Raw genomic sequence first — 19,384 nt, forward strand, 5'->3', positions numbered from 1 at the left:
CAGAGAAACTATTCAGTACTTATTACACTTAGGAGTATATCCTCAATATGTATCCATTTTCCTATGAATGAATCTAATTTCTCATTCTTTATGGCTGACTAGTATTCCATTTTATAGAAAAACCACATTTTCTATATCCAGTTTCCAACTGATGGGCAAAAGGGCTGCTTCCAAGTTTTAGCTATTACAAAGACTGCCACTATAATGTGGGTGTGCATATATCACTCTGGCATGATTTTAATTCTTTTGGAAAGATACCCAGCAGAGGGATGGCTGGGTCAAAAGGAACCTCTAGTCCCAGCTCTTTGAGGTGTCTCCATATTGATTTCCATAGTGGTTGCACCAGTCTGCACTCCCACCAACAACGGAGAAGGGTTCCTTTCTCCCCACAACAACACCAACATTTGTTATTGGTTGATTTCTTGACAGCAGCCATTCTTTGCAGGGTGAGTGGAATCTCGGTGTTATTTTCATCTGCATCTCTCAAATGACCAGTGATGTGGAACATTTTTTTATATATTTACTTGTTGCTTTTACTTCTTTGAGAAATTTCTGTTCATTTCAGATGCCCATTTTTGAATTGGGTCTTCATATTGGGGGGGCTGATTGTTTTGAGTTCTTTATATATTCTAGATAGTAGTCCTTTGTCTGAGGAGCAGCTGGTAAATTTTTTTCCCCACATTGTAGGTTGTCTCTTAGTTCTGTTGATGGTTTCTTTTGCAGTGCAGAAGCTTCTTTAAAAAATTAGATCACAGTTGTTGATTCTTTCTGCTAGCTCCCATGCTATTGAGGATTTGTTCATAAAATCTTTTCCTGTGCCAGTGTCTTCAAGAGTTCTGCCTAACTTATCTTCCAGCAAGTTCAGTGTTTCTGTTTCAATATTTAGATCTTTAATCCACTTGGATTTTGCTTTAGTGCATGGTGAAAGATAAGAGTCTAGTTTTAATCCTTGGCAAGTTGAGATCCAGTTTTTCCAACACCATTTATTAAAGAGGCCATCCTTCCTCCAGTGGGGATGGTCGGCTCCTTTGTCAAAGATGAGGTAGCTAAGTACATCTGGAGTTGTTTTTGTGTTTTCCAGTCTATTCCACTGATCCTCAGGGCTGTTTCTTTGCCAGTACCATGCTGTTTTTATCACAGTGGCTTTGCAGTATAGTTTCAAATTGGGAATTGTTATACCTGCTACCATGTGTCTGTTGCCTAGAATGGTTTTTGCTATTATAGATCTCTTCTGGTTCCAAATGAATTTTTAGATTCTTTTTTTCTAGTTCTGTGAAATATAGTGTTGGAATTTCAATTGGCATTGCATTGAATATGTATAGCAGTTCTGGTTCTATGGCCATTTTCACTATGTTGATTCTTCCTACCCAGGAGCAGGGGATATCTTTCCATTTTCTTATATCCTCTTCAATCTCTTTTTTCAGAGTGCTGTAGTTTTCAGAGTAGAAGTTTTTTGCTTCTTTTGTTAGATTGATTCCTAGATACTTCATTTTTTTGGATGCTATTGTGAAAGGAATTGTTGCCCTAATTTCTCTTTCAGTGAGTCTGTTATTTGTGTACAAGAAGACTATTGATTTTTGGGTGTTGACCTTGTATCCACCTACTCTGCTAAAAGTGTCAATTAAGTCTAGAAGTCTTTTAGTAGAGTTTTTTGGGTCTTCAATGTAGAGTATCATATCATCAACAAATAATGACAGTTTAATTTCTTCCTTTCCTATCTTTATTGCTTTAATTTCTTTCTCTTGTCTAATTGCTATGCCTAATGTTTCCAGAACTATATCGAAGAGGAGTGGTGATAGTGGGCATCCTTGTCTTGTTCCTGATTTTAATGTGAAGGTTTTCAGTTTTTGGCCATTTAATATGATGTTGGCTGTTGGTTTTTCATAGATAACCTTTATTAAGTTGAGCTATAAACCATCTATTTCAATTTTTTGCAGGGTTTTTATCATGAATGGGTGTTGGATTTTGTCAAATGCTTTTTCTGCATTTATTGAGAGGATCATATGGTTTTTGTCCTTGACTCTGTTAATATAGTGTATTACATTTATTGACTTACGTATACTGAACCATCCTTGCATCCCTGGAATAAATCCAACTTGGTCAGGATGTATGATCTTCTTAATAATCCTCTGTATTCTGTTTGCTAGTATCTTATTAAGGATTTTTGCATCTATATTCATTAAGGAGATTGGCCTGTAGTTCTCTCTTTTAGGTGCATCTTTCCCTGGTTTGGTAATCAAAGTGATATTTGCTTCTAGGAATGAGTTTAGGAGTATTGCTTCCCTTTCAATTTCATTAAAAAGTTTGTGTTTGAAGAGTAATGGCAGTAGTTCTTCTCTAAATGTCTTATAAAATTCAGCAGTAAATCCATCAGGACCTGGGCTTTTCTTTGTTGGTAAATTTTTAATTACATTTTCAATTTCACTGATTGTAATTGGGGTGTTTCAACTGTTTTTATCTTCTTTGTTCAACTTTGGTAATTCATAAGTATCTAGAAATCTGTCCATTTCTTCTGTTTTCCATTTTGTTAGAGTACAGGTTTTCAAAGTAGGTATTGAATATTCTCTGGATTTCTGTTGGATCTGTTGTGACTTCACCTTTTTCATTCCTAATTTCATGGATCTGAGCCTTTTCTTTCCTTTTTTTGGATAAGGTTAGCTAAGGGTTTATCAATTTTATTTATTCTTTCAAAAAACCAACTCTTCAGGCCAGGGATTTAGCTCAGTGGTTCCACTGCCTGCCTTGCAAGTGCAAGGTCCTGAGTTTGATCCCTGGTACCAAAAAACAAACAAACAAAAAACCAACTCTTTGATTCATTCATTTTTTGAATCATTTTCTTAAGTTTCCATTGATTTCTGCTCTAATCTTTATAAATTCCTCTCTTGTTCGAGCTTTGGGTTTTTCTTGCTTTTGTTTTTCTAGAAATCTAAGATTCATCATTAGGTTGTCTATTTGAGCTCTCTCTGTTTGCCTAGTGTGGGCATTCAGTGCTATGAATTTTCCACCTAGAACTGCTTTCACTGTGTCCCACAGATTCCTGTATTTTGTATTGGCATTTTCATTTATTTGTAAAAACTGTCTGATTTCTTCTTTGATTTCCTCTGTGATCCATCAATTGTTCAGGAGAGTCTTGTTCAATTTCCATGTGTTTGTGAAGTTCCTACAGTTCCTTGTGCTATTGATCTCCAGCTTGATTGCACTATGATCTGATATATAGAGGGAATAACTTCAATTCTTTTGCATTTATTCAAACCTGTTCTGTGAGCTAGTATGTGATCTATCGTGGAGAATGACCCATGTGTAGCCAAAAAGAATGTATATTCTGATTTTGTGGGGTGGAACACTCTATAGATGTCTAATAAGTCCATGCATTCAAAAGCTTGGTTCAGTTCTAGTATTTCATTGTTGATTTTTTGCCTAGATGATCTGTCTATTTGTGGTAGTGGGGTATTTAGATCTCCCACTACAATTGTATTAGTGCTTATTTGGTTTTTCGTGTTTCTTAATATTTCTTTTATATAGTTGTGGGCATTAATATTTGGTGCATATGTTTATGATTGTCATCTCTTCCTCTTGAATTGCTCCCTGTACAAGGATGTAGTGTCCTTCTTTGTCTCTCTTAATCAGTTTTGGTTTGAAGTTTACTTTGTCTGCAAAAAAGATTGCTACCCCTGCTTTTTTTCTGGGCTCCTATTGCATGGAGAATTGTCCATCCTTTCACTTTCAGTCTAAGGACTTCTTTTTGCACTAGGTGTGTTCCTTGTATGCAACATATTGTTGGATTTGGCTTCTTAATCCATTCTGCTAGTCTGTTTCTCTTGATTGGTAAGTTGAGGCCATTGACATTGATGATTATAACTGGTATATACTGACTTCTTATTGTCATGTTATTGACCTTTTGTTGACTCTTTTTACTTTTTCACCTTCTCCTTTTAGTTTCTTGCCTTGCCTATTTGGTTTGCTCTGTTGGGCCTCATTGTGTTGTTACGTAGGATATTGTTTAGAATTCCTTGTAGTGCTGGTTTGGTATTCATGAAGTTTCTCAGGTGTTCTTTGTCATGGAAGTATCTTATTTCCCCATCCATTTTGAAAGAGAGTTTTGCAGGATACATCAGGCTAGGTTGGAGCTTGTTTCCATTTAGTACTTGAAATACCTCACTCCAGGCTCTCCTTGACCTAAGGGTTTGTGCTGAAAAGTCTACTGTGACTCTGATGGGCTTTCCTTTGCATGTGATTTGTTTCTTTTCTCTTACTGCTTATAGCATTTTGTTCTTCTGTTGGATTTCTGGGATCTTAATTATTATATGTCCAGGTGTAGATTCTTTTTGATATATGCCTCACTTATCTGAATGTCAAATTCTTCCCCTCTGTTTGGGAAGTTTTCTGTGATTAATTCTGTGAACAGCTTTTCTAAGTCATTTGCATTTTCTCCTACTACTTCATGGATTCCTATCAGTCTTATGTTATTCTTCTTTGCATCATCTAGGAGTTGTTGGATCGATTTCTCATGATCCCCTACTGTTTTTAAGAGACCTCTCTTTTCATGGTCACTGAATGCAATCTTATCTTCTATATCTGACATTCTATCTTCACATTATTTTATTCTGTTGCAAACACTTTCAATGGAGTTTTAATCACCTGGATATCTGTTTGAATCTGTTTTATGGATTCCATTTCTTTCCTATGTTGGGTATTTATTGTTTCCATTTCTTTCTTATGCTGGGTATTCATGGCTTCTATCATGGTCCTGAGCTCATCCATTTTTTTGTCAGTTTCTGTTCTAGAGTCTCAAATCATAACTTTCATTTTGCTCACCATCTCTATGGTTATCTTGGGTATTATTTGTTTTGAATTTTTCTAGAGCCTGATTGATCTGTTTTGTTACTTCCTGTGCTTTGAGTTCAGGGCGTCCTGGTGGTTCACTATCGGCCTTTTCCTCCTCATTTTCCCTACTGTTTGCCATTGGTGAACTGGAGGTCTGTCTTTGTGTCTTGCTTAAGTTTTTTCTCATTTTTATTTTTGTTGTTGGGTTGTACTTGGTTTAATTTTGGGGTTATTACTTAAATCTTCCTGATATAGTTGCTCTTTAGCTTTTGGGTCTCTAATGACTCATACACATTCTCATTTTCATAATATCAGAGAAAACAGCCCATTGAATCAATCACAATCCTTTATCCCAATTGATACAACCAGCACCACAATATGATGAAGCACAATTTGCAATTTGACCACTTGTGGTAGTTTTAATCTATCAGCTTTAAACCATGTGAATTAAATTAAAATCAAGAAGCAGTCCAAAATATGTTTGCAGTAAATAAACTTTTCAATATTGGAAATTTACCATTTAGGATTGGGGGCTTAGACAGAGTTAGGATGAGAGGTGTAGATAAGTAAAAGAATTGGAGGTTTCAAGTGAAGCCAGAGGACATAGAATAACCATACAATTTTTACAAAACTGCTAAATTCAAAAGGGATAGACAGAGTGCAAGTACAAGGACAAGAATATATCCCCTTAACAGCTATAGGGGCTCACTCTCCCATGAAACTATTGACCCATGAGTGAGGTAAAATAACAGAAGAAAAGAACATAAAGAAAAAAGAAAAAATGATAAAAGAAGAAGCCTGAGTTAGGACAGGAGCGGAAACAGAAGGGAGATGAGTGATAATATGGTGGAGCAAGAGACTGAGTATGAGAAAGAAGACAGGAAAAAGAAAGAATTTTCAGAGTGGAATGAGGAAAACAAAGAAAAAAATGAATTTGAAGGGCTTCTTTCAGACTATATCTCTGCTGTCATAATATACCTCAAAGAAAAAAATGAATTTGAAGGGCTTCTTTCAGACTATATCTCTGCTGTCATAATATACAACATGCACTGCCATGTGCAGAACCAAGACCCCTTATCTCAGCTAGCTGATGGCAGATCCCCACAATGCAGACTGACCTCCGGCTGCAAGGCCCAGATTGAGCTCCCCGACCTCCTGAAGGGTTGAACTCCACACAGTTCTACTACAGGTTTCCCCTGCCACTTCTTTAAAGATGTTCAAAGTTGGGAACACCAGAAAAATACCCTTTATGACCACCTCTGCCACTGCAGAGTGGGTCCAAAGACTGGCACAATCAGGAGGTCTGAGAGTGTGGGGGCGGGGGGAGGTTCAGGGGCACCCGCGCAGCTATCTTCCTGGTGCTGGAGGATGGAGGAGGTGCCAGAAGGGGAGGGCGTGGCTAAGCAGGCCCAGAAAATGCAGTATTTACACACAATGTAGCACTCTCCTGTAATGAACCAGGAAAAGCAGGACAGTGCAGAGGAACTGAAAGGGAGCTGCAAGCACGTCCTCCCTAGGGGGACTATTTTGAGGAGAACTCATGTGTCTTGCACTGCAATAAATATTTTTCAGTTTACATGTTCATATTTTTTTGATCATACCATGTATGGCAGCAGAGCTGAGGTCACACGGAAAGCAAGCAGGTCAAGAAGAAAAGGCCTTGAACCACGTAAAAGGCAAGCTGGCCTACACAGAGGATGGGTGGAGAGGAGGAGAGGACCGCCCTGAATGCCGGGCACAGCATTTCCAAGTGACCGACTTGCCTGCCACTCCTCACTGGCTCCCAGGACACCGAGGAGAGGTGTTGTGGACATGGGGTGTGGCACAGCTTGTGGCACCAGGAGGAACCAAAGCGCCAAGCCAGCGAGGTGGCTCAGAGAGGCCTAGGGCGAGAAGGGACAGAATGCTGAGAGGAGGGAGCGCTGGCAGGAGGCTGCAGACAGCAGACAGGATCGGCGACACAGGACCATTCGGGATTGCCCTGTCCAGGATCTGCAGAGGCGGAGGGGAGAGGGGCCTTGGGTACCAGCTGGTGAAGGAGCCCGGACAGAGGGGCCACAGCTCTCCTTGGCCGAGAGCACAAGTGTGTGTGTGTGTTTGTGTGTGCACGTGCGTGTGCGTGTGCACCAGCCACTAGGGAAAGGAGTGGAGCGGGGAGGCCCTGGAGGTTGGAGGGCAGATTTGGAGTGGGCCAGGCTCTGCTGCTGTCCAGGAAGGGGTGAGGCTCCGGCCCTGTAAGTTAGGAGCAGCCTGGTGGCACTCAGTGGGGAGCGACCCTGCCTCTCCTCTCCTTGTTCCCACGAATCACTAAAACCACTGCCTGACCAGGCTCACAACGGCCAGCGGGTAGGGTGCTGTCACACAGAGGGTCTTCTCCAGCGGGGAGAAGCCCTCTCCCTCCTCCTCCACCATTCCTCCCCACGCACCCGACATCCACAGCAGATCTCAGTTCTGCCTCTGGGAAAGCAGGACAGCAGCTCAGCTCACACTGCTCCCCACCGTGGTCACACACCCAGGCAGCAGCGCATCTGGGAGCATTGTCTGGCCATGTGGGGCCTAAGGAGCTCCTCCCTGCAAAGGGTACAGATGGGAGAGTCAGTGTGGGTCCCCATGCCGGTGCGGACAGAGGCCTCTCCTTGTTCCGAGGCAAGGAGACCCATGTGGGTCAGGGCAGGCTCCGAGCTCCTCTGCAGCACCCTGTGCCCCATCGCATCTCTGCCACCTCTGAACGAACACTGGGTTGACCTAGAAGAGGCTGAATGAGGAGAGTTTGTCTGCATCCCTGCACCAGAGGCCAGGCGAGCGCATTCCCGCCTAGCAGATCCTGGTCCCCTCTGCCTCCACCTCCCCGGGCAGATTCGGCCATCAGCCAGGGCTACACACAGGCTCAGCAGTGTCCCCAGGACATGGCCTCAGAGGCTCTCCTTCCTGACAGCTTCTGGAATTCAGTCTCTGCGGGCCCCAGAGTCAGAGCCAAGACCTGAACTGGATGGTCAAAGAGTGCACAGGACAGCAACCAGGAAACAGTCTCTAGCAGGTAGTCAAGGCAAACGCTAGCAGTGCACATGCGGTCTAATCTGTGTGCCTGCTGCCCGCGGGCACACACCCAAAGTCATACATGTGCACCAGGAAAAAGTCATGTCATTGAGAAATCCTTCCAGAAAATTTCATTCAAATGCTCACTACATAAAACAATAGAAATGAGGCTTTGGTTTTAAAACAGTACATATAACGCACTTTGTTTATGATTATGAAGCAAACAGATGGAAAGCAGTCTGGGGAAAAGTCTGTTTCATCCCTGCAGTGAACAAACAATGAGAACTCTGGAACATCACATCTCACGAAACTGAACAGAATGCGGCTCTGTGCCCGAGAAGGGCCGGTGAGACACAGCCCCGCTGCTGAGGTCCCCGGAGCATCGAGTCCCTGTCCGCGTTGCCTCCGTGCGCAGCGGCTGAAAACGAAGTCCCACTGCGCCCCGCGCTCCCGAAACCCAGATTTACGGCGCCCTGCGCTGCTCTTGCTCTTGGGTGTCTCGGCGGCCTGTGGGCACCTGCCAGCAGCGCCGCAGCCCAGCCACGGAGCTCAGAGCACCGGCCACACTGCAGGAGGACCTGCGGAGGCCCAAGGGGCGGTGCGTGTGTGCATGTGTGTGTGCGTGCGTGCTTGCCGAACTCCCACGAGGCGCGAGTGGACGGCTACACAGACCACGTTTGCTCACCGTGCCTGTTCTCCCATGGCTAGATTCATTTACAGTCCACCAACAGTTCTCTCCTTTTTAGAAAATCATATTTTATTATCAAATACACTTTTACTAAATGCATTTTTATTTAAAAGGAGAAAAATATCCACTTTCTTGCCATAGTTATGTAACTATATTAAGTATTTTTATTTTTTAACATTATTGTTTCCATTGGCATAGGTTCCAACGAGTTGTTATGAATATACTCATAACTATTCTGCGGCTCCGCTTGATTTTAGTTCCCTCGTACTTTTCTTATGTTGCTGGACAGTATTCTCAGTAACAATTTAAAATGACTGCAAAATGAGTGTATACATGTGTGTGTGTATGTGTGTATCCACTTCTGCCTAACAAGTGGCTGTGTATTTATATTACTACAAACATTGGACTTTAATTATTTATTATGTATAGAACACAGGCATTATAATGTGATTATCCATATATTTATATATAATAATTTGTTATATAACTATACATACATATATCCATGTACACATAGTCTACAAGCACAGAAAAAAAATACAGCAATTTCTCTAACCATAACCCTTTTGTTAAAGTTGAGGTTGTTTCCTGGAGTTTTTTGCTATGGACAGGCCTGTAACATATCTCACCAATATGCTTTTTCCATATTCTGAATTATTTCTTCAGAGGAGATTTCCAGAATCATAATTACAGAGCTACATTGAATAGATTCTTTTAAAAGCAAATGCTCAGTTTAATCATAAAAATTACGTATTTTTGCCGTAACACAGATAATTCCACAAACTGAGTGAGGTACCACACATTTGTAATGGTTAGCAAAACTGGAAAGTGTGCTTTGAGGCTGTTTCTCTCCAGCCTGTCCCTGCTGCCCTCGTGCCTTCCTGTGGCATTCGGAGGCGAGGGTTTAACTCACCCACACCAGGTGGAGACGCGTGTGTGGTCCGGAGGGACACCCACCCACGCCGCTCCCACAGTTTTGTCCTGGTTCCCTGTGGCCTCGGAAGAATGACAAACCTTTGGTGAGGCCCAAGGTGGCAGCTAGAGCAGTTTACAGAAGTCAGCAAAACATCACACTTCCGGCTCAGCTTTCCTCTGTTTCTATTCTACTAGGGATTTTACCTTCACTCTTTTCAATTCTTGAATTGTTTTTCTCCCATGAAATCTTCCTCATCAGCATCAGAGCTGCGTTCAGAATTGCAGCAGGTCTGTTGTGGGGCCCGAGCAGGCTGCCGTCCCCACTTGCAAGAGCTCTTTCTCGGCTTCAGATCCACTCCCCACTGCCGAACATCGTTACCGCTGCTGCCTCTGTCAGCTACTGCCATCCCCTCCTGACCTCTGCACAGCAATGGTGCCTGTTCCGGCAAGCAGATCCCAGCTGCCTGCAGTGCAGCCTTGCCGTCCAAGGCCACCTTTTCTAGGGTCTCCCTGTAGTAGGACATCTTCTTCTGGGCACACTCAGAGCAGGTTTGGTTTGCCCTGTTTTACCTCCCTTGGTGTCTGGACTTCATAATTCAAGGTTCTGTTGCAGAAGTGAAGTCACTATGTCTATCAGGATCCTCAAACTGTGAGCAACTGCCTGGTTCCCTCTCCTCACAGGCTGCACCGTGGCCCCTTCAGGAGTGGAAACCTGCCACCCTCAAGGGAGCAGGTGTCAGTGCCATCGAGGGAGTCTTCATTGTGATCCATAGCATTCGCATTAGTCATTTCACCTACCAGGCATAGACTCTAGTTAAAGTCGTCCACGGGATCAGGATGATGCGCTTTCACAGTTTCCTGTCTCCTTTCCTTTGCCTTACTATCACCAACCAACACGTCACTCTTAGAACAATCTGAGCAAGTCGCTGTTCTCGTGAAGGGCTTCCTGATGCTACACCAGACTGCTCTTTAAAGCAGGAAGCTCACACAGTCAGCTCTTCCCATTCACGAGTCCTACATTTGCAAATCTGTCCCCAGTGTGGTTTGTCTGTCACTGTCAGGGTTCAGCGCACTCAGAGCTGCCATGAACACCCGGGGATGGGTGACACAGCAGGCAATACACAACTCCCTGGACACAAGAGACCACAGTGCTCTCAGAGCGACACGCTCCTACACCATACACAGGACCCTTTTCATGGCTGATCTAATCTGACTTTGTTTTTGCTCTTTACTGGTGACTTCCGGTTTAAAATGGTCCCTGAGCACAGTGCTAAACTGCTGTCTCCCATTCCCTCCTGCAGGATGGCTCTGCTGTGCCCAGGGAAGAAAATGCCCCGACCACCCATGCTTGGGCTGGAGTGACAAAACTGTTTGTCCAGGACTCGGTGGTAACAGACAGTGTCTTGAAACGAGGTGTCTTTACCCAGACACACGAGATGAAAGGCAAGAGTGTACCTGTCAGACAATGTGGATGTGATCAGAGCCTCTGGAAACCCAGCCCTAGGCAGAAGTGACTCTGCTCACAACTCAGTGTTTGTGGTGGCTTCATAGAACGTCCCTTCCATGGCTGCCAAGTGTCAGCCACGCTGCATGCTGCTTGCAAGCTTGTAGGCCTCCATTATCACATTTATGTTCCTACTCATCACTCAGAGCCTCAGCTAAGTCTAGGCTTTCTTGCTTAGAAAGGTGCTATTTGACTGAAGTGAGCCAGTTGGATAAACACCTCAGATATGCAGCACGGGCCTCTAGGTTACAGCAAACCCTCACTTGGGGTGAACACCATCTGCCAGCCAGCTCTCAGGGCTGCTGTTTCTACAGCAGCTGTGTTCTTCTGTGGCCAGGGCTCTGTGCACTGCCCTACCGCTGTCTCTACCCCACAGATGCAAGCGCCTGGCTGGAGAGAGCCAGGGTTCACACCCTGCATGCTGAACTCTGACCTTCCCTTGAAGAACACGCAGTGCTAAGCCGACGGAGATGGCCCCACGGCAGGCGTGTGGGTGGCACAGGCATTGCCAGCCACTCTGCACCAGGCAGTCAGAGCGCAGGTCCCGGGACAGGAACAGCAAGGTCCAGGTGGGTCTCTCGCCCTCACTCCAGGTCACTGTCACCCAATGAGTCCCCATAGCCCCACCTTTACCACTCCATGGTCCCACGGCACCGTGGCGCTGCGGTGCTGAGTGGCTCGGGGCGGGGTTCTGGGTGACAGATAACAGCTCAGCAGCCACCCAGAGGGACTGAGCAGCCAGGGAGCAGCTCACAGGCAGTGTCCCCCAGAGGTCCATGACAGGAAGATCTGGGTGGGGACCCTGCATGGGCATCGCCCACGTGATGGGCTCACTGGCCCCTCAGGTGCTGGGCAGGCAGGGGAGGTCACAGAGGAAGCTGAGTGCCCTGTGTGCAGAGGGCATGGGACGCAGAGTAGTGAGGGGCCTGTGGGAGCAGAGGACAAGGGAACATCTGCGAAAGCCAGTGGCCTGAGGGTTCTCGCCCTCCTTTCGGGCTCTGCCATGCACACACTCACCCGGCTTCTGCCTCAGGAAGAGTGGACTGGGAAGAAATCTAAGGATGCACGCTTGTGTGCAAAGAACACAGCTGAGGCTCCAAGGAGGGAGGGAGGGTGCCCAGCAGCAGCTGAGGAGCCTCGGGCTCTGACCTGCGTGGTGATGGGAGAGGCCGAGAGCAGAGACCACAGAGCCCTGCAGTGAGACGAGGCTGCGCTCATCCTGGGCCCGGAAACCCACTTCCTGCCTGATCGGCAGCCCTCGCCTGTGAAGGTCTCCACTGCTCAAACCCCAGGGAAACCAGGAATGATGCCACACGCCCAACTCTGGCCTCAGAGACGGCTGCTATTCCAGCTGCTGCTGCACCCAGCAGAGAGGATTTGTGTCCCAGCTGTCCCTGCTGAAAGCGCAGAGGCAGTGTGTGTGTGTGTGTGTGTGTGTGTGTGTGTGTGCAAGCCTGCCTCTTCCTGTTCATCTCTGGGCAGCAGGACCTCAGGGAATCAGAGCCAACCCTCGTGTGCTCAGGTGAAGAAGCAGAGTCGGTGGCCAGGGACAGTGTGCCCAGCGACAGGTGGGTGGGTAAAGACGACGCAAGGCTCGCGCTCTACGGCAGCTACTGCGCCACAAAGAAGGATAAACAGAGTCACCTGCAGGAAAGTGCAGGCACCTTGTGACTGTGATGCTAAGTGAAGTAAATCAGACACACACACTTCAAGATCACAAGTTTCTCCTAAATGAGAAACCCAAAATGTAAACAAAGGGCAAAATAAACGACAGGTAATAGGAAACAGGAAGGTAGATCTTGGGAAAAAAGGGACCAAAAGGTGGAGGAAGTGGAGAGAGAGGGGAAGAGGGAAGAGACAAAAAGGAATAAGACGTGCTGCCTGCACACCCCACGGCCCCATGATGAATGTGATCGTTGCCCATTGCCAACATGTTCTGAAAAAAACATGTTAAAAAAAAAAGGAAGAAGTCCTAAGGCCCAAACTAAATATTTTGACTGGGAATCTGACTTTGCCTTAACACAATGTCCTAACATGAAACAAACATTTACCAAAAGGACTTCCCAGAGGACCATAAGGTTCTGTTTCTAGGAAACCATCAATTTCACACCTGCTTCCTGCTCCTTTAGTCACTGTGTCTTTGGAAGCCCACCGAGTTAGACTTCCAAGACCGCAAGCACAGCCGCAGAGTGGTTTGGCAACTGTTGCTCAAGTTGCTCCAGGATCCCGGTCTTCTTGCCTTGGGGAGAAGCAGGGCCTGACACAGAATTCCAAGGCAAGGGGCTCATCTGGGCTGTGCGGGAAATGCTCCTACCACAGGGCAGGGAAGAGTAGTTCGCCGGCCACAGAGGACATGAAGGAAGCTTCACCTCGCAGGGAAGCTTGAGAACGAATCAGAAAAACAAACTAGAACGCCCACACGGGCCACCGAGCTGGGGGGCATCAGTGCCAGCTCTTGAGAGCCATGCTGCGCTGCTCCTGAGGGTTCCCAGAACTCCCCGCTGCCCGAGGTGCTGAACCGAAGTCCGCAGATGCAGAGGTGGTGACTGCAGGCTGGGGCCCCCACAGTGCGGAGTGGGCTGGCACTGGTGTCCCTGGGACCCAGTTCCCACGCACAGCACCGGGTGGCTCCCCCGTCTCTCACTCTGCTTTCTCAGTTTTTCTCCTGGTGTCAGCCCACACCTCTTCCTAGCTCCTCGAGGGTGCAGGGCTGGCTTTCCAGGCTGGCTGTCTGGACAGCGGTCAGCCTTGGGGCTGGCTGTGTTGGGGTCGTGTCTGTGGCCCTGGCCCCCGGGACTGAGTGAAGACAGAGTCAGGCGACACAAACACGACTGCCTGCAGCGGGGCTGCTCGGGGCCCCAGAGCAGGACAGCACTGCGCATGGCCATTCCCACGTGCAGACAAATGGCAGTGCCATTCCTGCCTCTGGCTTGACAGAAGGAAGAGGCGAGCCTTAGTCATTGGAGCACCTAACCCGAAGCCCTGGTTTTTTCATACAAAATTTCACCCATGTACCACTTGCCCCTTAGAATTTAGCATTTCTTTGGCTCCTCCTAACTTGAAACTTCCCTTGCACTTTACTCTCACACTCTCTTCTCGCTTGACCATTTCCATGAGTGAAACCCAGTGTGTGTGCGGCAGGGTTCCACTGGACTGGAAGTGCCGCCATCTTGGTTTCTGGTGGGTGCTGCACAGATGCGGGGACACCATTCCCACCCGCACCACTCCCCTGCCTCCCAGGACCTTCTCCCCTGCCATGCTTGCTTTCTAGCACTCAGCACTCTCTACAACAGTGCTTTATTGTTTGTTTCTTGTCAGTTTCCTGACTCATGAGAGCAGGGGCTGGACAGAGGCGATCAAACTAACACCTTTGAATGAATTAAACACTAGAGTAAGGGGCTTTCTGGGCTTTTCTGGGAAAGGCTGTGGGTCACTAACTGGGGTAGAACCCGTGGCATCTGCTTCCCGATCCCTGCTCTGACAAAGAATTTCTGGGGTGGTGCCTCACCGGTTATGTGAGAGGAGCTGTGTGCTCTGGAAGAAACAGCGCATTGACGGGACACAGCGGTGATGGGGAGCGTGGAGTGAGGACTCAGGCTGTGGAGAGGAGGAGGAACAGCCAAAGGGAGGAGAAGGGGGAGGAGAGGGCAGAAGACCCCAGGCAGGGCCCTGCAGCCCCAGGAGGAAGGCGTGTGGAGTGTGAGGGGCCGCTGCTGTATCTGCTGCTACTGAACACCCTGGTACAGGGAGCCTGGAAAACTGACCCTGTGCTGAGCAACTGGAGGTGTGGTGACCTTGGCTGGGTGGGTGCAGTGGCATTTTAATGGGGTGACGCCTCACTAGCGTAGTTTGGGAGAGAACAGGACCGTGAGTGCAGGAAACTTCCAAGGATGTCTGCCAGGAAGAAGAGCAGAGCAGCAGGACAGAGGGGAACAAGAACTGAGGTCCAGAGTAGAATTTCATTCCTCGTGCAGAGGTAAGAGAAAGTGGCAGAGCTTGTAGACGGGACAGCGACGAGCCGGTAGAGAAACCTCACAGAAGAGAGCCCAGCCTCTCCTTCTCTCCCCCCGGCCGCCACCCCTCCTGACCAGCGCGGGCCTGGCTGTTCACCACGCTTTCGGCAAGCCCACAGGTTGGCCTCCTTCCTCTCTCGCTTGGCTGCCAGGGGGCTGAGCTACGACACACTCAGCGGACCTTATGTCTGCTGAAGCCACAAGGCCGCCCAGGAATTGTTTTATTCGTCTGTTCTTTCACGGCTCCCTTCCTAACAAATGACCTACAGCACTTACCTCACTCTGGTAAATCCTCCTTCAGCATCATGGGCACGAACTTAGTGAGTGACAGCCCAGTTGCCAGGCTGGACCGACACACCCTGGGCAGATGCCCGTTCCTCCACTTCCCAGGAGCGCCAGGCGACTTCCTCGGTCTGTCGTTATATTTGCAAACTATGTTCTTTCCGTCACTGTCTCTAAAAGGTGAAGTCTATTTTTCTCAAACATTAAGTCTTCCCCCGGAGCTGGGCTCTGGCCAGTCAGCCCTGCCCTCCCGCATCTGCACACGGCCCCTCCCCACGCTGGCCTCCCCTCACAAGGTCGATTTGAGCTGACTCCGAAGTCACCTTTTCTTTCTCTGCTCAGGACTCTGCACACAGAGGGGGAGGCAAGGGTAGGAGCAGGAAAGGTTCTGCCTCGCAGGGGAGAAGCAGAGGCAGGGCCTGGTTCTGGTTCCTTCCAGGTGGAGGAACAGAGAGGCTGACACTTCTCTTGAACACTGCTGTGCAACTGCAGCCTGCTCTGTTCCTGTGCTCTCTCCGCACCACGGCTTGGGGGGTCTCACGCCCTTAGGGTCCCAGCACACCTGGCTCTTGGGCAGGCTGGCCCTCGGCAAAAGCACCGAACGCCTTTTGCCCCAGCCAACTCCATGCTCCTTGGAATGCTGCAGTCCCAGACCCTGACTTAGGATTTTCCAGTCACACTCCAGACAGGGTCGTGTCCCAGAACCCAGACATCCAAGTGGTACCCACAGCCATCCTCCTGGGCTTGGGGTGAAAGGAAAGCTCATCCAGATGGAGGCAGCAGCCTGGAGCACGGCCCACAGCTTCCCCAGGAGCCACCTGTTGGAGTTCTAGTCTCTTGCATAAAATCATCTCACTTGTGAATCCAGTCCTCTGGACTCCTCTGATTGCGCTGTTGCAGAGTTGGTCCTGTGACGGTGGACTGGACCTTGTCCTGTGAGTACTTGCGGGTCCCTTGCAGGCCGGCTGTGGAGCCACCACTCAGCATGGGCAGGCTGCTTGCTGTGTGACGTTCTTCTCCGCCAGGCTCTCAGCTTCCTCTGCCCTTTCCTACTCCTCCTTCCGCCCACTCCGCATCCCATCTAGACGGGCTCAGACCCCAGCCACGGAGCTGCTGGGCCACCCTGGACCACCTGTGCGCCTTCCTATGCCACATTTGTCCCTCTCCTGGCCGGATGTCCATGTTCCGCTTCACCTGCGCCCTGGGGATCAGCTCCCCAAGGCTCTGCAGCGAGGGCCAAGGCCGCCTGGAGCCCCTGCCCGCCCTGTGTCCTCTCCGTGGGTCCGGCCTCGGCTGTCCTCTGAAGGATGATGTGTCGTGCTCTTCTCAGTGGCCTCCTCTGACCTGAGTCCTCTTCCAAGACCCTCTCTCCAAATGCGCCCGTGCTGAGCTCCGTGGTCAGGGCTTCAAAACCTGAATTTTTGTTTTGCTTTTTGAGAGAAGATCTTGCTATGTAGTTCAGGCTGGCCTTGAGCTCTGCCGCTCCTGACTCAGCCTCCCAAGTGCTGGGATGCAGGTGTGCACCACCACGCCCAGCTCCAGACTTGAATTGTGAGGAGAGGTGAGCTGGCGCCTAAGCCTGGGTCTGTGGCCATGCCTGTGTCGCCGGGATGCACCTGTTCTGCGTTCCTCGGAGGCCCGATGCGGACGCCTGAGAGGAAGCCATGAACGTGACACTGAGACAAGGTCTGAGCTGGAGAGAGACGGCCTCGAGTTGGACTGGGGTTGACATCATGGGGACAGCGCATCCTCACAGGGGTTGGGCCTGAGGGCGGAGCAGGGAGGTACCCATGAGCTCTCTGTCCAGCATCTCCAGGACCACAGTTCAGGGCAGTCGCCCTCACCTGCTCTGGGCACCATGCTGGCAGGGACAGAGGACGCAGACAGCACTGCTCGTGACCAGCAGCCAGAGCCGCCGCCCGTGCACGGGCTGTGGGCAGCTCTGCCATGTGTGTTTAAAGCTTTCTTTCCTGTTTCCTAACACAGGAGTCAGCTGCTCTGTGACTGCCTACATTAGTACATGTATACACACGTGCGTGCGTGCCCATGTGCACAACACAGAAAGAGACAGCAGGCCCAATACTTCAAGACGTCTTCACCCCAATCCACAGAAGAGGCATCCCAGTCACCGCGCATTTGAGGAGGGGCGAAGAGAGCCACCCCATTCTGTGCCAGGGACTAACAAAGCCGGTAGCACCGGTTTCTCCATTGTTGGTGGGAGTGCAGACTGGTGCAACCACGATGGAAATCAATATGGAGATACCTCAAAGAGCTGGGGTAGAGGTTCCATTTGACCCAGCCATTCCTCTGCTGGGAGTCTTTCCAAAAGAATTAAAAGAATCATATCACAGTGATATATGTGCACCTATGTTTATAGTTGGAGACTGGATAAAGAAGATGCGGTTTTTCTATTAAATGGAATATTACTCAGCCATAAAGAATGAGAAATTAGAGTCATTCATAGGAAAATGGATACATATTGAGGATATGCTCCTAAGTGAAATAAATAAGTCACACATGTGTAAACACCGAATAGTTTCTCTGGTGTGAATAAACTGTAATAGTACATAAGATCCTAATGAGATAACTGACATTGTGAAATGGGAAGAAAAGGGCTAAAGGTGTAGGGAAAGTGGGAAGGGTAGGGGAAGGGTAATAAGGGAAAAGAAAAATGTGAGAAAATGAGAAAATGGAAATAAAGTGTTTGTAGATGGGGAGGGGGGAGGTGGTGAAGGGAGGGCAGGGACAAGGGGAAGAAAAGAGAACCAAGACCTGTCATGTAAAGGTACAGGATCCCAATGATGAATGTAACTGTACTGTATACCTAACATGTACCAATAAACTTAATAAAAAGGAAAAAAAGTAACACCAGTTTATATAAATGGTCAGTATCGGCCAACCCCTCCCCTATCCATGCCCAAACGTACCCACTGAGACCTACAGCAGATGTCTTTCTTAATGAGGAAACCTCAGAGTCATTCTTTAGAGTAGAAAGCAAGGGTGCCACAATCGCCATAATCTCCACAACCACGGCAAATGACAGCTAGATAGTGAGATGGACCGAGAAAAGTAACAAAATATTCAAATTTAACCAGTTTTTCCATACTTTACATTTCTAAAATTAAGTCGCTAGTAACAAACTAGCTTACATTTGGTGAACTGCAGTGGAAGAACAGGACAGGGAGGGGAAGCCATTATTTGTAGGCAGGAGAACCTACAGATAAACAGGGTGAGTCGAAGCATTTGACAGGGACGGCGGAGACAGAAGGTAAGCACGCCAAATTCAAGCGCATTCTCACTGTCGGGAACAAACAAAATTGTTAAAATGATGCCACTTATCAATAAACTACGGTACAAAGAAAAAAGAAAGAAACATGTATAAAATAATTGTGAAAAAAATTATAGAGCTGCATTTAAAAACATTAAAGAAGACTCATAAATGGAGAAGTGTTGTCAGGGCCGAAAGACCTGATGTTCTAAAGTTAGAAATTCTCCCCAATTCACCTAATGCCCAATACAGTTCAAAAAAGAAAAAAGAAAACTCAAGAGGATTTTTGCCAATATTTTTTAAAACTCCTAGGAAAGAACAGAAACAAAGAATTTCCAGAACTCCTGAGGAGGAAAGAGCTTGCGGGGAGACACTGTCTCTCGGGGTCCCTGTCCTGTGAAGAGCCGGAAGTCCTCCCTGGCTCACGCCCTGCACACCCCACTCTCACAGGCCCAGCCGCACACCTGTGTTGCTCTTTGTTGGTGAAACAGCAGACAGAAGAGAGCCCAGGAGGTCCATAACTTTGTGCCATGAGTTTCCTGGATACAGCCTTTGCAAAGTCACCAATCCACACCATCCTGACTGGCTCACGAAAACATTTCCCCTAATGTTTTTCTTATTTCTGTAATCCTGTTTTTTCAAACACAGATGCAGATTGCAGTATCTTCATTCTATTTTCAGAAACAGTCTGACTGCAAAACCATAAACCTTTCCCTGTTCAGATAGCAAGACAAATACGAGGCCATGGCAGGGGAATTCATTTCATTGAAAAAGGAAGGAGACAGGAGAAAGAACCACTTGAACTCCTCCACATCACAGGCTGCACAAACCTTGTACATCATTAACAGTTCACT

The sequence above is a fragment of the Fukomys damarensis genome, unplaced genomic scaffold (genome assembly GCF_012274545.1).
Source record: "Fukomys damarensis isolate Sample0158 unplaced genomic scaffold, DMR_v1.0_HiC HiC_scaffold_14, whole genome shotgun sequence".
NCBI classification, from domain to species: Eukaryota; Metazoa; Chordata; class Mammalia; order Rodentia; family Bathyergidae; genus Fukomys; species Fukomys damarensis.